Source organism: Natrix helvetica (genome assembly GCF_964273705.1).
Source record: "Natrix helvetica genome assembly, chromosome: 2".
Lineage (NCBI taxonomy): Eukaryota > Metazoa > Chordata > Lepidosauria > Squamata > Natricidae > Natrix > Natrix helvetica.
Genome location: NC_138552.1, coordinates 89,028,609 through 89,050,366, shown reverse-complemented (window position 1 = coordinate 89,050,366; position 21,758 = coordinate 89,028,609). Strand labels below are relative to the sequence as shown.

At 43.7% G+C, this 21,758-nt stretch overlaps 1 long non-coding RNA gene across 1 annotated transcript in view; it reads left to right on the top strand.

Annotated features, from left to right (window-relative positions):
• Positions 1-21,758, top strand: part of LOC309387701 — a 578,882-nt gene that overhangs the window by 158,708 nt on the left and 398,416 nt on the right. The gene's annotated exons all lie outside the window — the stretch shown is intronic.

Below are 21,758 nucleotides of genomic sequence, written 5' to 3'. Positions count from 1 at the left end.
CCGCTAAGCTCCGGTAAGGAGAAGAGCCTTTGGGGAGTGAAGAGGAAGAGGAGGGAGGAGGAGGAGGAGGTGCGCTCGTGGGGCGGTGCCAGCTGGGCAACCAGCGGAGGCAGGAGGGTTCTCAGAAGTGCCAATAACCTTCCTGCCTCCGCTGTACTTTGTGCACTCCTCGTGACTGCAAAAGACGTCCAGAAGTGGCAGGGGCTATTGGGCTAGAAGCCCAAACCCCATTAGCCACAAAAGCCACTTCTGGACATATTTTGCAGTCGCAAGGAGTGCACGAAGTCCAGCAGAGGCAGGAAGGTTCTCGTCATTCCCCAGTCGCTTTCATGGCTTTGTCATCAAGACGAAGTCCGGGAGCACCGACAACATTTCTGCCTCCACTGGACTTCATCTTGATGATGTCGCCGCAGCTCCCGGGCGCGGACGGACGGAGGTAGTCAGAGTGGCGCCAAGGCAGTCCAGCATGCGAGCGACCGAGGATCAGGCTGCCTGATCCTCCATCGCTCACTCGCTCGCTCTTTCGTCCGCCCGGACCGCCTTGGTGTCGCTCTGGCTACGTCCGTCCGTTCGTGCTCAGCAGCTGCGGCAATGTCATCAAGACGAAGTGGCTTGGAGGCGAAGTGCTTTTCAGTGCTTTTCTGTGCGTCTGGCGTTTAGGTAGATAGCTGGATGTCCTAAATGCCAGACGCTCAGAAAAGCACTGAAAAGCAGCTGCTGTTGGGGACTGCGCAGCGCGAGCCGGCGGAGCACGCTTAGGAAGGCGGGGATTGGAATCACGTGTGCTGGAAGCTGAGGCAGCCTCAGCCTCCAGCACACGTGGTCCCATTCCCCGCCTTCCTGGTGACGTCACCAGCCTCACCAGTCATAAACCTCACCGCACGTCACTGGTCTCTGTGTTAAAACACAAGATTGCCTACATTCTTATCCTGAATCAGTTCAGTTTTCAACAAGCATTTTATGATGATTTCAGAATGAAAACGCTTGATATGGATTCTTAATGGATTTAACCACTGTCCAGTCTGGTATTCCATAGTGCCCCTATTAGCAGGTAGTTCTATGCCAGGTGTAGCTAATAAAGTTTTGTAAATATTAGGGAATGAAGGCACTCTTCTGAGACTAATTCATGCAGGGTTTTTTGTTTGTTTGTTTGTTTAGATTGATGTTCTCTGATACGTCCAGCAGTGCTCCCCCTCCTAAGGCACTCCTTTTTTGGCATTTTTCTCAGAGTATATTCAGAGACTGTTTGTCAACATGGGAAACCCGTTAAGTGGGGAGAAAACAAGGCCATATAGGTGGTCCTGTTCCTTCCAGTGTGCAAATCTTCTGTCAGACCTGGAAGCCATCTTTTACCTTTGGGATTTCAGGCCTTCCACATTTTCTACTGTGGGAAACTGGGAGGAGGGATTATACAGAGTGTGGGTGATATACAGCCATAATGACATTCTTTTCCCGAAAGTCAAGGCCGTTTTGTCCTGTAGCTGTGATAAGGTGACTGGAAGGCATCTCCAGTTTTGGATGGTGCCTGATTGGATCATGTGATGGATTTGTGAGTACTGGGATGTAAGTATGAAAAATGGCTATAAGTCACTTCATTCAGTGCTGTTGTAAGTTCAGATGGTCACTAAACAAATAGTTATAAGTCAAGGACTGCATCTAAAAGTAAAAAAAAAGGAATCTGGAGCAGAGCTTTAACTAGGGCTACTGAACATTATTTTATCCATTACCAGTGTTTGTGATGTAAGGCAGGATGCTTTATACTTCTGTTTATTTCCTTTGTTTTATCTTTGGCTGATAAGAATACTATATTAGATTCCACTTATCTCTCCATCTTTACCACAGCCCTGATAAGCACGATTGTGAGATAGTTGGTATCATTAAAACTTCTGCGGTGAATGCCAAATGTGAATTCATGTTCCTTTGGCGATTTCAAAAGAACATCAGGATTTCTGGCCATCCCCCCCCCCCTCTCAAGTGTATCATAGCTGAAGCTCTGTCTGCAGTGCTTATGTCAGTCCACATTTCCAAATGCATCACCTTATACCTCATCACACATTCTTCCCTGAAAAACGTATATCCATGCATGCACACAGACAGACACATATTCCATTGAAATTAATATCTAAGACAATGGGTATTGTTGTTTTTTGTTTTGTTTTTGCTTCAAGGGTATTTCAAGCAAAAAAAGAATAATAAAATTAATTTCCAAACTCCCTTGGGAACCTGTCAAAGTTCTGAAGAATGCAGACAATGTAACTGGCAGCATGTATTCAGAGAAGTCTAGGCAAACAGCAGGACCCCTAAGCTGCCACTTAAATGGGGTAAATCTGCTGCTAAGGAAATGCCTATGAATGATTTTGTACTGATTATCAGAGGCATTGGACTTAACATGTTGAGTTTTTCTCGTATCCATCTATGAATGTCAATCATTTCATTGGGAGCTTTCCCAGTTTGGTTAAGTGCTTGTATAGGATCCAGGTTTGATTTCCTAACTCTCTTTAAATGATGGCAGTCAGTAAGTGATAAAAGCAAGTAGAGGTGTGTATATGTGAACCTTTCATCCCTTTGGTTGCAGCTTCAAGTTCCTCCTTATGCTGCAGTGTGTTTATGATACTACATGTTAATGTAGACATAATTTCTTATGTATAAACCCTGAAACAAGCAAACAAAAGTGAGGTTGCATCCTTTCCTCTCTATCAAATTCTGTTTAACTTTTTGCCTATCAGATTGACATTGACCTTCCCTGCCCCAGAACACCCATCCACCTACCCACCCCTGGCAATCTCATCTAAACCAAAGAAAAGAAGCCTCCTTAGGAGAGCCCTAAGAAGGGAACTGAAGATAGAGGAACTCCAACCTTCCATCCTGTATCAGCTGATTTATTTATTTATTTTATTTATTTATTTTCTTCGAATTTCTAGACCGCCCCCTCTCCCGAAAAGGACTCGGGGCGGTGTACAGTCCACACAACAAACAATAAGTATCAAATACAAATATAAATACAGATATAAATACACATAAGGAGGAGGTTAAAAATTTAAAAAGAACTGTACGGAAGAATATAAATCTGGTTCTAAAAACCCTAAAATCAGTTAAATTTAAAACCGTACCCTATAAATAACCAGGTAAGAATATGTTTCCAGGAGGTAACAGTTGTCACAATTATAATTATGCCAGGCCAGCTAATCGAAACAGGTGAGTCTTCAATTTTTGTCGGAAGGAGCGGAAGTCTGTGGTGGTTCTGATATCAGGGGGGAGGTCATTCCAGAGGGTTGGGCCCATCACAGAGAAGGCCCTACTCCTTGGCGTCGCCCGCTGGCATTGCCTAGTGGACGGCACCTGGAGAAGCCCCTCCCTGTGAGAGCGGATTGGCCGCAGGGATGTATGTGGGAGGATGACCTAAACATTCCATCTTCCTTTAACAATGGACATCCCCAGTCCTTCTGCCCTCGTGTAAAGCACATTTTGCCTAACCAGAGAACTCACCTCAGGTGCATTGACAGTGACCTGCCTAGCCTTCCCCAAATCTCAAGCCAATGAGATTCCTAGGATTTCCCACGTTGTAGCTCTCAACTTCTATAAAAATATTTGCTTTCCCATTGTTCATCTCTGTTCATCCCAAGGGTGAACTAACTCATTTTCCCCAGCTTAAGATAAAGATAAAGGTTCCCCTTTATCATTCCCTACTCGAGGGGTCAGTGCTCAACTATGTTTCAAAGACGAAGCCATCGCTGTCCAAAGTAACATCTCCATGGTCATGTGGCCAGCATGATTAAATGCCGAAAGCACACAGAACACTGTTACCTTCCCACCAAAGGTGATTCCTATTTTTTTACTTGTATTTTAATGTACTTTCAAACTGCTAGGTTGGCAGAAGCTGGGACAAGTAACGGGAGCTCACTCTGTTATGTGACACTAGGGATTCAAACCGCCAAACTGCTGACCATTCTGATTGACAAGCTCAGCATCTTAGCCACTGCGCCACCGTGTTTCCCAGTTTAGTACTCTTCAAATGGGTTGGTTAACAACTTCTATAATTCCATGTCAACATGACCTGAATGAGAGAAAGTAGTGTTTTCCAGTAGAGTGGAGGGAGGGGTCACTGAAGGGTTATTACAGCCTGATTGGTCCATTTGACTGAGAGAAAACTTCTTAGCCTTCGGCTTCTCCCGTTGGCTCCCAGTTTCCTCTCAGTCAAGAAGGTCCAACGACGTATTTTTGGTTCCTAGTGCGACTGTGAGTAATTGAGGTGATCAAATTGGCAATTCCAAATTTTTTAAAAAAATTGATAGAGAAGAGAAGCAGAGCTGTGCCAGCAAACAGCCCTTCGCTGTCTCAGATAGGCAGGGAGAGCAACGAGGAGCGTCCTCCTCTCCTTGAATCCCCTCCCTGCTGGGCTTTTTCCTTCCCCGGCTGATTCCTGGGGCCTCGGGCGTGCCGGGTAGATCACAGATAGCAGACTCTCCCCCGCCGATCCTTTATCAAGCCGCAGCGCCGGCGGCCTATTTGCCGTGCGTGAAGACCGGCAATTCTTTAAACTCTTTAAATTCGGCTGCGCCGCCTCCCCCGGGTCAGCGGAGCTCTCGGCGGCGGCGCGAGCGAAGACCGGAGCGCCAGCGGCTCTTGCCGGGCGTGAAGACCGGCTCGAATCTTCCCCCCTACACAAGAACTTTGAGTTTGGGTCGGCTGGCTTGCAGAATTGCGAGGGGAGACAAGCGGCGGTTCGCGCGCCATTTTAGCGGCCGCCTGAAGAGACATTAAAAGAGCGGCGGCCATTTTGAACACGAGGCGACAGTTACAGGCCTCACTCAAGCCACCAACGCTCGCAGGCCCTGTCTGCACGTTTTCATCAGTGCGGGCCCAGCAATTGCAAGGAGTTCATTTGGCACCAAAACCTCTGACACGCGAGTGGGGCGATGGCAGCGCGTTCTGAGGGAGCTCAAACGACAATAGCCCAGGCCCAAGAGGACAAGTCAGGCCCCACTGCTCCAGCTAGGCCTCGAGTTCCCAGGCCTACTGCGGAGGATCGCCCCTCCAGAGCCCTACAAAGGGATGAGCTCAGGCGTTCCAGGGCAATCGAGAAAGCGATTGAGAGGGCAGAAAGAAAGAAGGTCAGGGATCCCAATCCCAGGTCTAGATCCCCCAGACCTGAGGCTACTAGTCATTCCCCTTCTGTTAACAGGGGATTCAGCCCTTCTTCTCCCTCTTCCTCTTCATCCAGATCTGCTAGGAGTGAAGGACGGGGGGCCTCTCCCCCACCCCCGACTTCCCCTGGGACAGGGGGATTGGGTAGGAATGATCCTTTAGAGGGCCCATCTGCAGGCCCCTCCCGGGGTAGGAGGTCCCACAGGGATTCCATTCCCCATGACTACGATTCTGATTATGACGAGGAGGATCTAGAACATCTCCCTGAAAACCTAAAGAGATTAATTTCTGCAGCCATTTCCAGGGGAATAGCTCAAAGAGACAGACCTTCCCGGCATAGGATTACCCCCTTCAGCAGGGCCAGGTCTAGGAATTCCTCCCCCTCCCTCATGAGCGAGGTCTCCTCTAGGGGGGAGGCCAGTCGCCAAGACGACTGGGGTTTCTCTGAGGAAGAGGATGAGGCCTCTGATCAGCCCACTTCTTCCAACTTGTTCATTCAGGCCATGTTTAAGCCCCTACTGAAGAAAGCTAGGAGGACCACCAAGGTGGGCACAGGGGATCCCACAGTTCCCCCGCCCAGGGATCCAGACATGGTGATGTTCTCAAACACGGCCACCAACAAAGAGGAGATCCCTGCTCCCCCTCTGTTCTTGGAGGTGGCCACCAGTCAGTGGGCCCGACCTTCAAATTTTTCCCCTCCTGGCAGCAACGATAGGCGGGCTTATAACATGGAGAAGGCTTTCTTACAGGCAATCCAACTTCCGGCTATAGATCAACCCATAGCTGCCCTGGTCTCATCCTCCCCGGTGGTCTCCGGGGATGCTGCGGACAAACTCAAGCCGGAGGATAAGAGGGCGGAGCTTACCCTGCGGAAAAATTATAAGGCTTCCGCTTGGGCAATGCGGGCGGCGGCTGCCGCCTCGTATTTTAATCGCACAACAGTAATGTGGCTCCGCCAACTCCAGGATCGTATCCCGATCCAGGATGATCGAATCCATCAAGATCTGACCAAAATTATGGCGGCCTGCCAGTATTCGCCCGACGCGACTTTGGATGCCATGCGTTTTGGCTCCAGCGCCTTGGCCACCTCTGTGGCCTCACGCCGGCTCCTTTGGCTTAGAAATTGGCAGATCGATAATAAAGCCAAATGGGATTTGATAGCTGCCCCCTTCACGGGTCCAAATTTATTCGGGTCTGCCCTAGACCCAATTCTAGTGGAGAATAAGGACAAGAAAAAGGTAATGCCCACCTCCACTAAGAAATCAGAGACACGCAGTCACCCTTATCGCAGGCCTCCTTTCAGGAACTATGACAGGGACCAGGAGTCCCGTTTCCAACAGTATAGGCAGGATAGGCCATTCAATAGACAGGGCTTCCAAGACCGCTCCAGGTACCAGTCCCAGTCCAAGCGGCCCTTTCGCGGGGGGGGCGGCCGCCCCTTCCGCAGAGGGAAATGACTCGAATCCGAGTCATCCCATAGGCGGCCGCCTCGCGTTATACGCGGACAAGTGGGACCAGATTACAACAGACGGTTGGGTCCGGGCGACCATTCGCCACGGCCTAAGGTTGGAGTTCCTCTCCTATCCTCCGAGGCGCTTCAAAGTTTTCTCCCCATCCCGGGATCCGGAACGCCGTCATCTCATGGACCTCGCCGTTTCACACCTTCTGGAAATCAGAGCGGTGGAGGTCGTTCCGGAACCGGAGAGGGGGCGGGGCTACTATTCAAATCTATTCGTAGTCCCGAAGACCTCGGGGGGGTGGAGGGCGATTCTCGACCTGAAGCGCCTGAATCAGTATCTAGTTTACAGGCGCTTCAAGATGGCCTCCCTCAAATCAATCTTGCAGGGCATTCGAAAGGGGGATTATATGGCCTCAGTAGACCTGACGGAGGCCTACCTACACATCCCCATCCTTCGGTCTCACCGTCAATTTCTGAGATTTTCCCACAAAGGCAGACACTATCAGTACCGGGCCCTGCCATTCGGCCTGGCCTCGGCCCCTCGGACGTTCACCAAAGTCCTGGCGGCACTGGCCGCTTACCTGAGATCCATCCCAGTCAGGCTCCAGTGTTACCTGGACGACGTCTTAGTGCAAGCAGGGTCTCTTCCCAGGGCCAGGGCAGACCTCCAGCTGACCATCCAATGGCTCCAGACACTAGGCTTCTCAGTGAATTTCCACAAGAGCCATCTATCCCCATCCAGACAGATTCTGCACCTAGGGACAGTGATAGATTCCCAGTCGGGGTGGGTCCGCCTGTCCCCAGACCGATTAGACAGTCTGACGCAGTTGATCAGGTCAATCAGGACAAAAAGGTCCGTTTCCACCCTGACATTATCACGACTCCTGGGGAAGATGGTATCCTGCATAGGGATAGTTCCCTGGGCCCGCCTGCATCTGCGTCCCCTTCAGTGGGCCTTAATACCAGCCCAAAGGAGAATGTTGAGCAACTCTCTACGACCGCTTCGCTTAACGTCGGAAGTGAGACGCTCACTCAAGTGGTGGATGTCCCCAGCATTGCGACAGGGGGCCTCTATTTGGGAGCCGGAGAGAGTACAAGTCACGACGGACGCGAGCCTTTACGGCTGGGGGGCCATGATGGGGTCCGACATGGCCCAGGGACGTTGGACTGCCTCGGACCTCAGACACAATATAAATTGGCTCGAACTCAAGGCCGCGAGACTGGCCCTCCGGACTTTCAACCGCCAGCTACAGGGGCGACATGTCCTACTACTTACGGACAATGTAGCGACAAAAGCTCATGTAAACCGGCAAGGCGGGACTCATTCCCGAGCCCTCTGGCGGGAGGCACAGACATTAGGCCTATGGGCGGAGAGACACTTGGCCTCCATTGCGGCAGAACATATTGCGGGGACGTCCAATCACCAGGCAGACTGGTTGAGCCGGGCGACTCTGGACAACGGCGAGTGGCAGCTAGATCCAGAGTTGTTTCGAAAGATCTGCCTCAGGTTCGGCAACCCCCTGGTGGACCTGTTTGCCTCCCCCAGCAACACGCAGCTGCCGAGATTTTTCACCAGATTCAAGACCCCAGCTGCAGAAGGAGCGGATGCTCTCAGGACCCGGTGGCCTCCGGGTCTCCTCTACGCCTTCCCTCCCCTTCCCCTCATTCCCAGAACCATTCGGAAGGTAGTCACAGAGAGAGCTTCCGTCATTCTGTTAGCCCCATATTGGCCGAGGAGACCATGGTTTGCGGACCTGGTCCAGCTCTCGGTCGTAGATCCCTGGAGAATTCCACCGGAAGAGGTAGTCTTGTATCAGGGGGTCTTAGTTCACCCAGAGCCGCAGTGGCTGCATCTGACCGCATGGCTCTTGAAAGGGGTTTGCTGAAACGGAGGAAGCTGTCATCGGGGGTCATAGCCACCTTAGAGGCAGCTAGGAAACCGTCCACAGTGAGGATCTATAACGCCACCTGGTCGGCCTTCGCGAAGTGGTGTAGCCCCAGGGGGGTGGATCCAGCCAGGGCCACGGTTCCAGACGTTCTGGAATTTCTTCAAAGAGGGTTAGAGGATGGGTTGTCCCATAATACTCTCAGGCGACAGGTAGCGGCCCTATCCACTATATTGGGAGGGGAGGGTCCCTCTACCCTCTCTCGCTCTCCGTTGGTGAAGAGGTTCCTTAAAGGGGCGGCCAACATCCGTCCGCCTCCGGTCCATAGGTTTCCTACATGGGACCTTACCATCGTCCTGAGGGCACTGACGGGGTCTCCCTTTGAACCGCTCAGGTCGGTCCACATGCGCCTCCTATCACTGAAGGTAGTATTTTTAGTGGCCATTACATCGGCCAGGCGTATCTCTGAGCTGGGGGCCCTTTCTGTTAGAAGCGACCTTTGCATGATTCACCAGGACAGGGTGGTATTGCGTTTAGACCCTTCGTTCATACCGAAGGTCAATACCCTGTTTCATAGGGCCCAGGAAATTGTCCTACCAAATTTTTGCCCCAATCCAACAAGGGAGAGAGAACAGGCGTGGCATCGATTGGATGTACGCAGGGCCCTCCGTATTTATCTGAAACGGACGGAGGGCATTCGTAAGACCGAGGCGTTGTTTGTCTCTTTTCGACCAGGTTCCCTAGGCAAAAAGGTCTCGTCTTCAACTATTGGGAGGTGGATCAGGTCGGCCATAGTTGAGGCCTATGGAGCCTCAGGTAAATCTCCCCCGTCGGGGATTACGGCTCATTCTACTCGTAGTGCAGCTTCCTCAGCGGCCTGGGCCACAAGGGCGCCCTTCGAGGACATCTGTCGCGCGGCCACCTGGGCCTCCCCTACTCCTTTCATAAAACACTATCGCCTGGACTCTTATGCCTCGGCGGAGGCATCCTTTGGGCGGAGGGTTCTCCAGCGGGTGGTGGCCGATCCTCCCCCTGAGACCCAGTCTCCCCTCCCTGGGACGTAGCGTGGGTATGTCCCTTCAGTGACCCCTCCCTCCACTCTACTGGAAAAAGAACGTTGGTCTTACCTGAACGTCTTTTTCGGGAGAGTGGAGGGAGGGGTCACTCTCCCACCCTAGTTAGATAAGACAGGGTCTGGGAGGGGTAGGATCGGGTGGCCCGGGGCGGCTTTCCCTTGTCTTCTTACATCATGCAGACGCTGACCTGACATCGCGGAAACTGGGAGCCAACGGGAGAAGCCGAAGGCTAAGAAGTTTTCTCTCAGTCAAATGGACCAATCAGGCTGTAATAACCCTTCAGTGACCCCTCCCTCCACTCTCCCGAAAAAGACGTTCAGGTAAGACCAACGTTCTTTCTTTTAATATTAAAGACAATCTATATATATATTGTAAAGTAGAAATCAGCAAATTACACTTTTTGGTTTCATAAAAGTATTTGGGTCAGCTAACAGTCTAGAAAAGTATAAAATACAGAATATAAAAAAATTAAATCTACTGCAAACAAATAAAATAATTATTTATCCAACCCCAAAGATCTAGCTGAAAAAAATATTACAATACTAATTGTTATTTACCGCTATTATGACATGTTGTATAATTCTTGTCTACCTTCAGAATTTCAGCACAAGTGATTTAATTATATAGTGGATTTTTATATTTGTGCTGAGAAACATAGTGAATTTATTATAAACATCATATTTGGCTATATAATCTCAAATTTAATCCCACACTGTTTGTGCATTGTCCTTATGGTAGTTATTCCAGTAGAAAATATGAGTTGTACTGTTAGCTGCAACATAGGATTTCCATGGTAATTTTCCACATTTTTACATATTATCCCACAGGCTTATTATTGTTGCCCAGGATTAAGGCTCATGTTCAATCTGTGCTATAGAATGGCATTATTAACTTAAAGAAGCAAATACTCTGTACTCTGTTTTCCCCAAAATAAGACCTCCCTGGATAATAAGCCCAATCGGGCTTTTGAGTGCATGCACTAAAATACGCCCTCCCCTGAAAATAAGCCCTCCCCAAAAATATTTAAATGCATGCCCAGGCGGTTTCTGCCATTTCCTCTGGTTGCTTAATAGGTAAGGAGGTGAAGCTGGAGGGGGGGGGGAAGGGAGGGGGGAACATTCCTCATGCACTCCACATGCCCTTACCTAATGACCACCCCTGCAACTCTAGCCACCACACCCCTTTTGTCATCCTAATGGCTGCCACAAAAAGAGCGACAGGCCCAATGATGCGTCCCGTGCCTCACTGCCACAGCAGCACAACACAACAGCAGCCATGTGGTGTCCACATTCACCTCAAAAATAATAAGACCTTCCCGGAAATAAGGCCAAGCGCTTAGAAGAGGATAACAGAGAATGAGGTGGCTGGATGGAGGTACCAAAGCAGTAGGTGTGAGCTTAAATGGACTACGGGGAATGGTAGAGTACAGGAAGGCCTGGAGGAATGTTGTCCATGGGGTCGCAATGTGTCGGACACGACTTCGCAACTAACAACAGCAACAAGTAGCTGTAGGATGGAGAATGGAATGCTTTTTTATCCGCCTGTCAACTGTATGTCACCCACTTGTACTTTCAAGCAAAAATACACAGGATCTAGTTTGTTGCAGGTAGCTTGGTACATAAAGTGAAATTTTCTTTTTAATACAGAAAGTGGTCTTTTTGCTGATATATTTCTTGCCACCGTTATTTTTAAATGGTTGCTTTGTATAAAACATGCCACATGAAATAACAACCTTTGTTGTTAATGAAGTACGTGCCGTGCTCTATTATGAGGCCTACATTTTTGTTCCTTGAGAAATGAAGCTCTCATGGCTAGTAATTTATAATACTGGAAAAAAATAATGCAGCTTGCTGTGCAGAAGCAGAGGTATGCTAGTCAAGCAACAAAATACGTAGCTAAAACAGCAGTGAGACAGTGCAAGTTGTCTATTGGTATCTAAAAAGAAACTGCAAATTAAGAACTGTGGGTTGCTCCATTGCTATCTTCTGATTTTTATTAAAACCCACTATTGGTATATTTTAAAATGTAATTACTTTATGCTTTTGAACACATGGTGTTTTGTAAAATCAACATGCAACATATTCTTAGTGTTGATTGTAGCCTAAACCATTTAAAAATTAATCTGCGATTAAACAGAAAGGCCTGTGTTTCTTAGTTCGATCATAATACCATTCTTCATTTTTACATCATACGAATTTAAGATGGCGAAGAAGTCATTCAGTTTTCACTGAAATGCAAATGTTCCTGTGTTGCCAATATGTGAAACTTGATGTCTTTGATGTTCTCCAAGAAGATTCTGAATTAACATTTGACTATTTAAATGCTCTCTATACAGAGCTACTGTGAAAAAAAAAACCCTCCAGAATTTGCAGGGTTTTCATTAATAACCATATTTATTAGTTGAATCCTGCTAATTAATCCAAGGGACAGGGATCCTTTGATGGCTTAGCTGAAATAACTTCACTGACTTCCTATTGTTTAATTGGCTGAACAAAGAGAACAGAAATGCATACATTGGGGAAAAGTGTCTAAAATATGGTTATTAATGAAAACCTGGTTTTAGTTATTAAGAGTGAAATAGCACAATATTTTCAAGGAAAGAATCTTAATATGAAAGAAAGTAGCATGTATAGATTTACAGTTGGACTATAAATCTTTTGGGATATGCATTTGGGAATAGCAGAGTTGAAAGTCTATACTTTAATGACTGTGCTAGTGTTACCACCTTTGCCTTCTTTTTGAATTTATAAACGAATAAAATCTGCTATTTTTAAATTGAATTCTGTACAACCTTGTCTGGGTTGGAAACTAATCAGTTTCCCCTCAGGTTAGCATTGGATAATGAGGCATACCAGGACATCAGGCTAAACTAGTTTGGTGAAGTGGTTAAGATGCTGAACCAGAAACTGGGAGACTGTGAATTCTAGTCCTCCCTTAGGCATGAAAACTAGCTAGTGACTAGCTAGGGCAACCTTTTTTTTCAACTGAGCCAAATCTCGCCAAAACCACGATTGAAATTTATTTTGAGAGCCACATTTTTAAAACCGAAAATACATAGGATGGTACACTGTTTTTAGTTTCAATAAACTCTGGCATTTGAAGCACGCAAGTCTTAAAGCTGTCAAGTTACAAGATCCTTGCATCCCTAACCCTTTAGGAAAAAAAAACCCAAGGGGTCTTCAAACCTGACAGCTTTAAGACTTGTGGACTTCAACTCCCAGAATTCCTCCTCCAGTCATGTTGGCTCAGAAACTCTGGCATTGAAGCATGCAAGTCTTAAAGCTGTCAAATTGCAAGACCCTTGCACCCCTAACCCTTTAGGAAAAAAAACTCCAGGGGTCTTCAAACCTGACAGCTTGACGACTTGTGGACTTCAACTCCCAGAATTCTGAGAGTTGAAGTCCACCAAGGGCATCAATCATATTAGCCCAGGAAGGGATCTGCAAAATTGGCTCTTAAGACTGGTGGACTTCAACTCCCAGAATTCTGAGAATTGAAGTCCACCAGTCTTAAAACAGCCAACTTTGCAGACCTCTGTGTTAGCCCAAAGCCTGGCGCTGGGCGGGCCTTGCTCCCCCATTGGTGGAGCCCCAGGAAGCAAGGAGGGAGAAAAAGAGACGGAGGCCAAAAAGCTTCTCCCCCCCCCGCAAAAATCTTATCAGGGAACCGGCGGGCAGTAGCAAATTAGCTGATCACGTGGCGTGATCGGCTAATTTGCTACTGCCCGCCCGGCTCCCCGGTTAGATTTTTGCTGGGAGGAGGCGGGGGGGAAGCTCCTTAGCCTCCGTTTCTTTTTCTGCCTCCTCGCTTCTCGTCCCCGCCCGACTTCAGGATCCTCCCTAATCATTGTGGGTCGAAAAGAAAAAAGGGAAAGAGGCACTTGTTTTGAAGTGCCCGAGAGGAGGGAGGGGAGCGGGCGCCCGGCACACAGAAGAGCCACATTAAAGTGTGTAAAGAGCCGCATGTGGCTCGCGAGCCGCGGCTTGCCGACCACTGCCTTATACCATAAAAAAGCATGTCATCCCAACAGTAAATCATGACCCTCTACATTCAATAATCTAGAGTTTTTTAGTGTTACCCACTCCTTAATCCACATCAGATTTGTTGCTTGATAATATAACTCCCAATCAGATAAGGCCAATCCTCCTCTTGTTCCAGCATCTTGTAACAATTTAATTTTTATTCTTGCTTTTTTCCCTTGCCAAATAAACTTGAAGACTATTTTATTTAGATCTTCAAAAAAGTCCTTGCCCAATCTGATTGGAATTGTCTGGAACAGGTATAGGATTCTGGGTAAAATGTTCATTTTAATTGTAGAGATTCTTCCTATCATTGATAGTTGTAGGTTTTCCCATTTCATCAAGTCAGTCGCAATTTGTTGTTTTAGTCTAGTATAATTATCCTCCTTGACAGTACTACATCTAGCTGATAAGTATATCCCCAAATATTTAACCTTACTTGTTGTTTGAATCTGCAAAGCTTCTGCCAACTCTTCCTTTCGTCTTGATGATATGTTCTTTGTCAAAATCTTTGTTTTGTCTTTATTTATTTTCAAGCCTGCTACTTTTCCATACTCCTCTATTCTTTTTAACAATTTGGGTGATTGTAGCTTGTATTCTTCTTTTTAAATTTTCATTCCTTTTAATTCTTCTTCTTCTCTAATCTTTATATTTAAGACTTCTAATGTTAAGACAAAAAGTAACGGTGATAATGGGCAACCTTGTCTCATACCTTTCTTTATTTCAATAGAGTCTGTCAATTCTCCATTTACCATTATCTTTGCTGTTTGTTTATGGTATACCATTTGTATGGTTTGGATAAATTTCTTACCAAAATGCATCTGTTCCAATTGTAAAAACACGAATTGCCAATTCACGTTGTCAAAAGCCTTCTGTGCATGGAGAAACATCAAAGCCATTTGTTTTTCGGGATGGGCCTCATAATATTCCAAAGCATTCAAAATCATTCTCATATTGTCTTTAATTTGTCTCTTTGGTTAAAAAAACATTTTGATCATAGTGGATAAAGCTATTTAGGTACTTTTTGAGTCTCTCTGCTAATATAGATGCAAATAACTTGTAATCTGAATTTAATAAAGCTATTTGTCTATAGTTCTTAGTTTGTGTTAGATCAGTCTTCTCTTTAGGTGGCAGTACAACGTATGCTTCTGACCATGATTTAGGTATTCTGTTCTCTTATATCACTTCATTCATAACTTCTAATAGTGGGAGAAACAAGGTTTCTTCAAATGTTTTGTAGAATTCTGCATCTGGACCTGGTGCTTTTCCATTATTTTGTTTTTTAAGTGCTTCCGTTAGCTCCATCATTGTTATTTTGCTTTCCAACATTATTCTAGTTTCATCTGATATCTGGGGAAGATTAGCGTCCTGTAAATACTTTTTGACTCATCCTTCTTCCATTTTCTCTTGTTGATACAGCTTAGCATAGTAGTCTTGTATAAATTTTTTTTCTCATCATTTCTGTAATAAATTTGTCCTTGCTCATCACTTAATGGAATATTTTCTTTGTTCTCTCTCTTTTTTCAATTTATATGCCAACCACCTGCCTGGTTTGTTTGCATTTTCAAAATAATTCTGTTTAGTGCCTCTGATTTTTTGTGCCAGTTCTTCCTTTTCTAGTAGATCCATTTTATGTTTGATTGTATCCATTTTTATTTTAACATCTTTTTTTTTGTGTCGATCTCTGTAGTTCTTTTTCCAGTTTTTTATAATCGTTGTCTAGGGCGTTATGCGTTTATCTTTTCTTTGAATTGCTCTTCCTTGTGTAGTCTATTATCAGACCTCTAATAACAGCCTTCATTGTGTCCCAAAGATTCTGCATTGATGTCACTTCTTTTCTATTTTCTTTAAAGAAAAAGGCCAATTCTTTTTCCATTTTCTGTACAAAGTATTTTTCTTTCAATATGATATTATTTAATGTCCATCTAGATCTTATCCTTTGGCCTTTCCATTTAATTGTAATTGGATTATGATCCGCCCATGTGCTTGTTTCAATCTCAATTTCTTGTACATTGCAAATTCTGTTGAGGCCCATATCATATCATTTCTGGAAAATGATGAATGTCTATTTGAATAAAAAGTATATTGTTCTTTTGTAGTATTTCTTTCTCTCCATATGTCTTTTAAGTTTATTTTATCTATCATCCTAAAGAAGGATTTCGGAAGCAGTTTTCTATTTGACTTTGTTGTTTTGTGTGTTTTATAGTCCATGTTCTGGTTTACAATGCCATTAAAGTCTCCCATCATACAAATATCAACATATTCCAAATCCGAGATTCTTTTGTGCAGTTTTTTATGAAATTCATCTTGCTTTTCATTAGGAACATAGATTCCAATTAAGAGTATTTTTTGATATTATCCATGATTTCCACCATCAAAATTCTTCCCTCTTCATCTGCATAAATTAATTTTGCTGGAATGTTATCTTTGATATAGAAGATCACTCCTCTTTTCTTACAATTCGCCAGTGTAGTAAATATTTTCCCAAGCTTTGGTTCTGTTAGTAGGTGTTCATGTCACTTTTGAATTTGCACTTCTTGTAGGCAGATTATGTCAAATTTTAATTTTTCTAATTTGTGAAATATTTTCCTTCTTTTAATTGCTGAGTTAAGTCCATTTATATTGATTGTGATCATTTTCCCCCTCCATATTTGCACTTTATATACAGGATTTATAGCTCTAGTTGATCTGGGTTTCGCATTGTTCTCTGAGATTTGCACCACCCACTGCACCTTCTCTTTATCAATTCCACCTACAGCTCCTTCTACTTTTTCAATCTCAATTATGGGTGTCTCCAGTAGTTGTACCACTAATTCATCTTTTCCAGTTTTCTCAGCCATTACTCTGAAATGTTCTGCATAAAAAATTTCTGCCTTATCGATTGTATCTATTCTGTATCTTTGTCCTTGCCATGTAAATAATAGACCTTCCGGTATAAACCATCTATAATTAACACCTTTTTTAATCAGAACCTTAGTCAAGAATTGATATTCTCTTCTCTTCTCTCTCACTCTTCTCGGAATTTGTTTCAGAACTACAATCTCCTTGCCTTTATATTCTAATTTTCTATCATTTTCTGCAGTATTTGTAGTTGGATTGCTTTTTTTGGTAAATCTTACGTGGACTTCCCTTGGAAGAGCGTTTCTCATTGCGTATCTTGTATGTACTCAAAATTCTTCATCTATGCCATCCATCATCTTCTCTTGGGATATCTCTAATACGTTTATCAATATCTCAGATATTATCTGGACTAGATTCTGTCCTCTTTCTTCTTCTACGTTCTGAAATCTTAAGAAGAATTCAGACCTATCCATCTCCCATCCTAGTATTCCACTGCTCTCCCTTTCCATGTCGCTCAATCTGCTGTCTAACTCCTCAACCTTCTTCTCTTCTTGTTGAACCTTTTCTTCAATTTTTTGGATTCTGTCTTCGTATTTCATCATCCAGTTTTGCATATCTTCCATATTTCCTTCCATTTTAGCAACTTCTTGTTCTATTTTTTGAGTTTGCTGCTCTATATTCTCAGTCTCAGAGCAGGGTTATTTTTTTGTTTTTGTTTTGACTAAGCTCAAATTACAGACACATAACTCTCTTGAGAAATCTACAAGGCTGGAAAAGAAGGAAGGAAAGAAGAAATCAGCAGCAGTGCCAATGGATGTACCACTGAAAGACCTAAAAGGTCAAGTTGGGGACATCCTGGAGAACATATGTCCATGTAGTCAACACTGACTTGTTGGCATGTAATCAATCAAAAACAGAATAACAGAGTTGGAAGGGACCTTGGAGTTCTTTTATCAGGGGTGTCAAACTGGCGCCCCGCAGGCCGGATGCATCACGCTCAGGCCATGCCCAACCCAGCTCCATGAATGGGAAAAATGTCATGAAACATCACATGACGACAGTGTGATGCGGTGAGTTTGACACCCGTGCTCAGGCAGGAAACCCTATAACATTTCAGACAAATTCATTGATTCATCATTAGTGAATTAAAGGAGCTTTTTATTATTTAATATTGGCAATTAAGATGACAACTTGCCTATTATTAACTCAGTATTTGTCCCAAGATAAGTTTCATTTCTGAGTGTCCCCATTTTCTTGACATGTTTTGCAACACCAAATAATTGTAAGACTAGAAGATGAAAAGGACTCCTACCAAAACTTAGCTCCCTTTTGATATCCTAACTATATAGAGCAGCGGTTCTCAACCTTTCTATCTTGGCAGCCTCATATGGCATGGGGGGGGGGGGAAGCATTTGAGTGGCAAATGCATGAATACATAGCTCCAAACCACACCTTGTGGTTGCACGTGAAACTCCATTCCATTGAAGCTTTGTACGCGAGCACAATGTCCCACCCCTTGTGAGAGTGGAACAGCCCATTGCTCATTGAGCCTGATTTCAAACAATCCACAGCCCACTACTTGGGAACCCCTGATATAGAGATATATTCCCCCATTAAGAATCACCCTAATGGGCCTCCCAAAATCTTTGGAATTGGCTCTTTGGCAATGATCTCATTCCTCCAGGTAAATATATTATATTTGGAGAGCTGATGAAATCTCCTACTGAATGGTTTTAGCAGAATGCTAGTTCTACAATCTCAATAGCAGAAAGAGAAAGATAAGAGGCAAGGGGCTGGATAATAAAGCCAAGATAAATAATGAGATGGAGGAAGCAGTTGTTGCTTTTACAACGTTCTTCACCGCCCGCTCCATCTCTTTCATTATTTCCCTTGGCTTGTTTTATAGCTTTTCGAATACGATATTCTTGTTTGAGGTATTGTGAAATTGTACTGATTGTGACACAGATTTGTAAAACAGGAGGTGGGGGGAAGGCATTTTATTACTGGCAATTTATATTTGATGTATTTCAAAGTCATTCCCAGTGTGGAGTTTGCCATTTTCTCAATAACTATATGCTAAGCTGACATTATCATTGCACCAACCTCCACACCCCAGGATCATTATTTTCTGGTCCATTGGAGTTGCTTCAGATGATCTCAAATATATGTGAAGTTAGGCTTTTTGTTCATAATTTGTATCAGTTCATGCAGTCCTTAATTATACAGAATCATTCTCACATTTTAACGCTTATCTCACCAGTTTGCAGAGATCTTTTTGAGATTGCAGTCTCTTGTCTCCCTTCCGTCGCTAAATAATCTGTAAACAGTAAACTCACTGTTCACTCCTGACTCTCAAGCATTATGAACAAATTAAAACAGTTGTAAAGTACATTCTTAAAAACCCATATTTTTTACAAGAAATTATAATTATTTTAGGACTTACTCTTGTCTGTATTTAAACAATTTAATAACAACTTAAAAGGGTCATGGTGGCTCAGTGGTTAAGACACTGAGCTTGTCGATCAGAATAATTGGCAGTTCAGCGGTTCGAATCTCTAGTACCACGAAACCGAGTGAGCTCCCATTACTTGTCCCAGCTTCTGCCAATCTAGCAGTTCGAAAGCATGTAAAATGCAATTAGAAAAATAGGAACCTCCTTTGGTGGGAAGGTATCAGCGTTATGTGCACCTTCGGTGTTTGGTCATGCTGGGCACATGATCACGGAGATGTCTACAGACAGGTTTTTTGGCTTTCTAATGGAGATGAGCACCGCCCCCTAGAGTCGGGAACGACTAGCACATATGTGCAAGGAGAGCCTTTACCTTTACTAATAACAACTTGAAAACTAATACATTTAGAATGAATGAGATTTCTATGAGTGATAATACTATATTAATGCTACTAGTACTATAATAATGCTACTAGCACTACTGATAGTTTTATAGTACTACCACAACTGGAGACTGGGTCTACGTATTATGCTACATCAAATGCAGCTTGCATATCTCAAGTATGTGGACACGTTATAACTTAGCCATTGTGCTTTATTTACATCAGGATGTTAACATCCAGGATAAGAGCCATGGTGACCCAGTGGTTAGAATGAAATATTGCAGGATAACCCACTGCCGACTGCCAGGAGTTTGATCCTGACTGGCTCAAGGTTGACTCAGCCTTCCATCTTTCTGAGGATGGTAAAATAAGGACCCATACTGTTGCGGGCAACATGCTGACTCTGTAAACTGTTTGGAGATGGCCTATGTAAAGTAAAGCACTATGAAGCAGTATATAAGTCTAAGTGCTATTGCTATTCAAGGTCCCTTACAACTTTGTTGTCTGTTTAATCATGATTAGGACACTAGTAAGTGAGCTTATACTTTATTTTCTTTGACAAATTTCACAAGCACTCCTCTAAGCAGCTGTTCTTTTCCCACTGTCACAGTACTCGTATAAACCTGCTATGCCCACAATGTTGCACAATAGTATGTAGTGAACTATTTCATTCATTTATCCATACTCATGGGTTGCTGGGATTCTAAAATATCTCCCCAAATCTATTAATTAATTGATTAATATTAAAATAACATATTAATAATTAACTTGTATGCCGCCCAACTTAAGTTGCTTTGCAGAGGTTATACTGATTCTTTTTTAAGAAACCTGCATACAGTATTTTTGAACTTTCTGCTTGAAGTGGAAAAGAATGAAATTTTGATTTTGGGTTTTCCTGAGTAGATTGCTAGGTATTTATAGAAATGGCTTGTTCTTATTATTGCGAAAAAAAAAACAAAAAGTGATTTGTGATTTGATGGTAATGTCTTATTTTACTGGAACAGAGAGAGTTGAAAGTCAATGTTTCTTTTTTTCCTTATCCTTCCTCACTTCTCTTTCTCCTCTTCCTTCCCACCGTTTTCCTATTTACTTTTGTATTTTGTATCTTATTTTATTTTATAACTCAATAAAAAATATTAAACCCTAAAAAGAAGAAAAAGAAACCTGTATATTTAATAATTATGTATTTAATAAATTTTAAGGTATTTACCCAAACTAACCAGATTATAATTGACTGCAAAGATCCTCAGCCCCCTCTTTTTTTAAAAAAAAATGCTTTCATTCACTTTGCAGTTATTTTCCACTATATTCCATTTTATAAATAGCTTAAAATATTCTATTGGAAGCTGGGTTTTAATAATGTAGAAAGTTTTGCAACAAAATAGTTTTCAAAATGCATTGAGAATATGTAGTAGCTGGGTGTATTTTTTTGTGTACTAAAAAAGATCATTTTTTTTATTGACTGATATATATCCCAACATTTCTAATTAATCAAACAAATACTAAATAAATAAACAAACCGGGCTTAGCAAGGGAATGAGTTATGTCTTAGCTATGTAGCATGGGAAAAGTCTGGGCAAAGCTGCATAATCAGATTTCTTTAAAAAAGCAAAGGAGAGAAAACGTGCCTACAAGACAAACTTGGGTGCCAAATTAGCATTACTATATTTCTAAAAATATTTCAGCAGAGGGCTATCTTAATGAATGTAGAAGAAATATTGTCAGTTGTGATTAAAAAATATTTGATACAAAAGTATTGGGCAATTTCATTTGTAGGAAGAAATGCCCCTTTATTAGTTGCTTTAAATACTATGCTTTTTCCTTTAACCATTGAAATGTTGGGGTTTTGTTCCCTTGACTTTCTGGAGAACTTCCAGATGCTTCAAACTGCATATTCCACCAAATCCTGCCAGCAGACTCAGTGGTAAAAGGAAGGCTGGGTATGATAGTTCAGCTGTATTCTGGGGAATCCTTCTTGGATTGGTTTCAGTAGGCTACTATTGTTTAGGTCTGCTAGCATCTTTAGAAGAAGTAACTTGTAAAGCAGGGGTCTCCAATCCCTGGTCTGTGGACTGGCACCAGGCCCCATCATGCCAGCAACAGCAGGTCCACCCAAACAAGCGAAGCGCCATGCAGGGGGATGCAGGCAGCACACAAAGCTATGCTCCTCTGGTCCACGGAAAAACCTCTCTCCATGGAACTGGTCCCGGAACTGGTGCACAAAAGTTTAGAGGCCACTGTTCTAAAGTACCTCCTGTGCTTTTTATGTCTTCTATGTAAAAAGCACATTTAGGGGCAATTAAAACCTAGGATGTATATCATTCTTTTTTTGCTGTGTTTTGCAATCATCTGGTATAAGATTATATCTGGTTTAATTCTTTCCTTTGTCTAGGTTGGTTTTTACTTTAGCATGCATTTCATTTCATTCCCTTCCTCTAGCCTAAATTCAGGAATTGGGGTTGTTGACCGAAGAGATAACAACGTTAAGTCACAAGAAATG